The sequence below is a fragment of the Lissotriton helveticus genome, chromosome 3_1 (genome assembly GCF_964261635.1).
Source record: "Lissotriton helveticus chromosome 3_1, aLisHel1.1, whole genome shotgun sequence".
Taxonomy (NCBI): domain Eukaryota; kingdom Metazoa; phylum Chordata; class Amphibia; order Caudata; family Salamandridae; genus Lissotriton; species Lissotriton helveticus.
In genome coordinates, this window is record NC_136061.1 from 910,560,808 (window position 1) to 910,566,807 (window position 6,000).

The following is a 6,000-nucleotide window of genomic DNA, read 5'->3' on the forward strand; positions in this document are numbered from 1 at the left end:
TCTAAGTTTGGATTTAGTCACAGATGTTGACAATCTCTAGCTGAATGTGGCAGGAAGCTGTAGCCGATAAGAGCTCCAGGAGGCTGGATACCCTTTGGAAAAGGACAGCTGAACAGGATGTGCTGCTGCTGAGAAGAATCTAGCTGAAGCTAATGCAAAGTCAGGTTGACTGGCGATGTACCCCAGACTGATCAACGAGCAGGTTGGTTACAGTCTTCCCTTGGTTTTTAGTAGTTTTAGCCAAAAAAGGTTCAAAGTCCCAAGTATTGGTTTTTGCTATCTAGATACAATTAGCACCACCAACAAAGGTCTAGGACTGAAAGGGCACCACTTATGGGGGTTAGGAATTACTCAGACTTGGTCCAGGTGCGGGTTCAAGGTGGTGGGAACCTGTTGTGCCCCAGTGACTCTGAAAAAGAGGCCAGCAAACTAGCCCTTTGAGTTTCTCTAGTATTACTGGATTCAGCTGGAGAAGCAGGTCTCAAGCAGCAAGACAGGCTTCTAAAGGATCAAGGCAGGCTCCCGGCAGTGAAACAGTCCTTCCATGTGAAGCAATGCAGCAAATCAGTCTAGTAGAGTACACAGCAGGCCACAGCAGCATGCAGTCCTCTGAGAGTCCTTCCACAGGCCTGGAAAGTGAACTGAAAAGTTGGTGTCAGGGTCCTATTTTTATATCTGGCGCTTTCATTGATGTGGGAGATATTTCAAGAGGTTTCTCTTTGAAGTGCTTAACATTTCCTGACTCTCCTGCCCTTGGTCCAAGCTGGCTGCAGAAAAAATGCAGTGGTTACATGCACTTTGTGTGAAGGCAGATCACAGCCTATTCAGTTGCATGTGGGACTGTGCCTAGCTTTTCCGCTACCCTGCCAGTCATTGCCCATTCAGGCACATCTAACCCCTCTATTGAATGATTGTCGGGGAGGAATTCACAAAGTCTAACTGCCAACCCTAGTCAAATGGCTTAGGACAGGCTGCAGGCACCAAATGATTACGGGCAGAAAAATGCCACTTTTGCCATAAGCAGCATTTTCAAAATTGTAGTTTAAAGTCCAACTTTAACATTATAGAGGATTTTTACTCATAATTCCATAGATACCAAACATGAACTGCTTCTCTGTCCCCAATTAAAAGTTAGCACTTATTAAATGCAATAAGGCAACCAAATGTTATACTATATGACACGTGGACCTCATTGTAGTGAAAAAAACTAGTTTGTGTTTTTCACTACCAGGACATGTAAAATTGAAAGTATATGTCCAACCTTTTCATTAAAATGCACCCTGGCCTGTGGCTACCTAGGGCCTACCTTAGGGGGGGCTTATTTGAAATATAAGGAGAGTTCAAGGATTGGCAAGGGGGACTTAATGCCAAGTTGAATTGGTAGTTTAAAACTGTAGTCAGGCTGTAATGGCAGGCGTGGACATGTTTTAAGGAGCTCCCTATGGGGGTGGCACAATATGTGCTTTAGGCCCACTAGTAGCATTTAATATGCAGGCCCTGATTATATGGTGTGCCACTCTACAAGGGACTTATAAGTAAATTAAATAAACCAATGTATGCATGCTTAGGGGACTGAGAAGAAGCACTTCAGCACTGGCTAGCAGTGGTAAAGTGCACAGAGTACTAGGGCCACAAAAACGGATTTCAGCAAGATGGAGGAAAACAGGCAAAAAGTATGGAGAAACATCACTATAAGGTTGACAGGTCTAACACTAACCATGTTTTAGGCAGACAGTTATTGTGTTGCAATAGTACTTTCCATCACAATCCTGTAAGGGGCTATTTCTGCTGTAATGTATTATACACCAGTATAGCAGAGGTTTCAATGTTACGATATGCACAATCGGTCAATGTCCAAAATCTGTAAATACTGGCAAAAGAGGTGCACTCTGCTGTAGTTTACTAATATTTTAAAATGTTTATTTTCCACCACAGTTAACTTGGTATCTTTTTCCTAACCCTATAGCTTAGCCCCATAGAGTGCAGACCTCAGTGCTTTGTTCTTATAAATTCTACAGCTGGTGAGATGGTTATAACTGTTGCTTTTTTATAGAATTTTTAAATTCCAGTGGATTGATGTTTTAAATTTAGAGCACTTTTGTTGATTTGGAGGTAGCCAGTTCATACTGTTCGTCTTCCTTACACTCATTCTTTTTAGCTTTTAAAATATCCTTGTGGAGTTTGTAGGAGTTGAAGGACATGTACTTTGTTTTAGAAGTATTTATCTCCAATCCACAATCTTTACAAAATTCCATAAACTGATTCACCAATGTCTGTAAACCAGGGGGAGTTTTAAAAATTAAATGCATAACATCCACGAATAGAAATACTGAGAAATTTGATAAACCAATTTTTGGTCAATCATTGCAAGCAATATCTAAATAGGTTGCCATAACATTGATCTACAATGAAAAGAGGTTCGGGCCAATATGCATCCATGTCTAACCCCTTTTGCAACTATTATTCGGCTAGTTATTTCGCCCATAGTTTCCCACCTCACCTGGGCACATTTGTTATTGTGTATGTGTAGCTGTATTAAAATTGAGAGGATATTTTCTGGGCTTCCCATGTGCTCCAGAAAAATTACAGGGCTTGTGGTGGAAGATCAGGTCGAAAGCCAACCAGAGGTCAACTAACGCAACATGAAGATGCTCCTAACACAATGTGACTGGTTTCCAGTAAAAGGAGCAACATCAGAAGATGTGATAATGGTGCTAGTTTTCCTATAAAAGCTAGTTTGGAACTCTGATAATATTCTTTTTTCCTCTATCCACTTCATTAATTTAACCAATGTTTGAAAAGGGTTATTGGTTGGGAGGGTGAAACCCTTCTCAAGCAACAACCGCACTCTGTGTCAAAGGAAACCACACATGCCACTAAATTACCTGTGTTTAACCCTCTGGTAACTTACCAGAAAAGCAGTCAGGTTTAGCTAAGAGTCCCCTAAGTTTCGGTTTTGGATAACGCTGCTTTGTGAGGTAAAAAGAGTTATGATCGCTGGCCTCTCTATGAATATTAGTCATATCCTTCATATGTTTCCAAAGTTCAAGCTTTAGCATTATGTAATCTCTTCTACTTGTGTGGTTTACTCGATTGAAGTGATGTGCACCTGCTAAGTGGGAAGGGGACTGACCAAAACATGCTCTGAGACCAAAGGTAATGGTCAACCCCAGTAATTGGGTATATCATTTATTATTGGTAGAAGTTCTAATTTTATGATTCCCACTTCTCATCATTGTCCTCAGTGAACTAGGATAGTACTCTAAGTTCCCTGAAATAAGCATTTATCGAAGGATAATTACATTATCCCTACCTAGAGATTGCCAATTTCTCTTGGAGCCCTACAATATTCCTTGACATTAAATTCCAATAATCACTTTTTTTTCCAGATGGTAAAGAATGGGTCCTATGATCACAGAGTCAGTCCACCTGGGAAATTGAGTTTAGGCATATCAGCATCAGGGCATGTGAGGTTGGGCTACAGAACCAATGCTGATCTGACTGTCATAGGCAAAGACAGTAAAACTAAAAAGAATGAGGCTATTTACTAAGGTATTTTGGAGTACATAAATTAGGACGCCTTTAGGGCTTGTTATCTGTACTCTTACAAGTCTATGAGAATGGGCACGAATACATCTAAAATGTGATGAAAATGGAAATATACAGGGAATATTTAGATACATTTTGTACAAACAGAACAGACTGTACCCTCTTTGTACTTATACTAATAGATAGATGCACGTTCCAGGGCCAATTCACAAAGGTATGCAAGAGTAGGTAGCACTTTTTATCATACTTGTAAAGCTTTTGTGAATCGCCTAAAGAGTTCTAAAACAATGAACAGCACTAATTTCACTTTCCTGAAAGCTTTTCCTGAAAATGGCACAGTCAAGGTCTCTTGAATTATTTCCAATGATGCTTCCAGTAAATTAGTTATATGGTAGTTCACTTTCTCTTGAGAGTACTGGGCTTTCTGCTCTGCATTGTGGTAAGTGCACTGCTTTTCTGGAGTTTATGACTGATCAGGACCTGCGTGCCAACCTTTTCCAAATCACTTAGAATGGCTTGCGGACCAAGGTGCAGACAGCTTTCTAATTTCTCAGTGGGTATTAATAATCTGACTAGTGTAAGCAGCTTCTCATATTTGTGAGTCACCATCTTAGCCTCAGGGTTATGGATACCAAATATAGTACATCATAGGATGCATTTGTCAAGGGCGATTGGCCCTTTCTTTAATATCATGCAGGCTCAGGGGGGAATGGAATGTTGACAGCACCTCTAATAAAGTTATATAAATCACAATGAACTTCTATTGCAACATATGGAGCAGAAGTGTGGGGCATTTAAAACTGCGAGGCTATACAGCGGGAAGTGAATAGGTTTTGTAGACAGCTCCTTTTAGCCCGATATCTGCTCTCCATTACATTTGTCATGAGCATTTGGACTTATCCTTTCAAGGGTACCGTATCAGTGCCCATCCAACCCTACTATGGCTATCAATCTGGCACAATAAGGAGGTGGCCCTAGCTGAGAGACATTGAATTGGACTGCCTCTCTTGTGATAATGGCATTTGAATACCCTGGTTAGCGTTTGTCAAATACGAATACTCTAAAATTGGTCTCAAGAGTGCCATTCAGAAGCCAGATACCTGTTATGCCCTTAACAAAAGACTGGTCTTACAAGCACTTTATAACTCTAAGTCAACAGAGCCCTAGACAGAATGGCCTGGATGGCACATTTTGTGTCTTATCAGTCCCTTAATGTAATTAACTGCCCCACTGATTACCTGTGGCCAGCACGAGGGCACTGGAAATGTTCATTTCTGTTTCGCCTAAGAGCTCATACTGTTAAGTATTTGTTGTTTTTCCCCTTAGGTTATAAGCGAAATTTTGATATCAGCCCATGCCCATGTGATGGGAATTCAGAACAATCAACGAGGCACTTTATGTTTTTTCACAAGTTTTATTAAAGATATACAAGATGGTCTTAATTCCACTTTAAAAAAAGAAATGTTATAACACTAGGCACTGCAGGGCCGCCTATACTTTTTTACTGCAATTATCAGATGAAGAAGCCACCCTTTATGTTGGGTCCTTTCTGAAATGTGCCAAGAAGGGTCAGTGGCACTATGCTCTTCAAATCTACTGCTAATTGTGACCTATTTTATGCAGCTGTTTTTATGTGGGGGATACATTATTTTACTGATTGTTTTTATATTGTATGTTTTGATTGTCATATTTTACTGCTTCTTTTATGGACGAAAATCGCGCCTTGATAAAGTTAATTCTGGTTCTGATTCTGAAAGTGCAACACTCGTCCTCCTGACCATTTCTCCTGACTGCTCCCCAGTGTGAAATAGGCAAATTCACACCTACGTGAACATCATGTCTATACTTCAGAACAGCATCTTGTTTATGTGTTTAAAATGGAACATTCTCATGAAGGAAGGAAGTTAATAACATATACCTGCCTGCAGCGTTAGATTCAAGGGTTTAAACCATGAAATGGAATCAGAAAGAATCTGCATATTTCTTGTTTGCCAGGGTTCCTGAGCCCGCCTGATCTACTTTCATGTTAGAGTGCTATGTTATGAAACTTAGGGGCACATTTACAAGCCATCATTGCCACCATAACATCACATTTTTTTACATTGTGGTGATGATATGGGCTTTGCCTTGTTTACAAGGCAGTGTTAAGCCACTTCACATTGCTTTACTCTGCCTTGTAAATAAGGCCCCCATTCATGCTATACTTAGCATGAAAGGGGTGGGCAATGGGTGTTGTGGTAGGCATTCCGCCGCAACACCCATTGATTTTGACGCCGCCCCATATTTACAAGGGCGGCATAAATATGGGACCATGCTAAAATGAAGACTAGGGAAAACCTGTCCTTAACAGGGTGCAAGGAGAAGGAATGCATTATTTCTCCTTGTTTTTACTGTTTTTATGTGTGCTGCATTAGGCTGCACATATAGAAACAGCAAAACATCATGCATGAT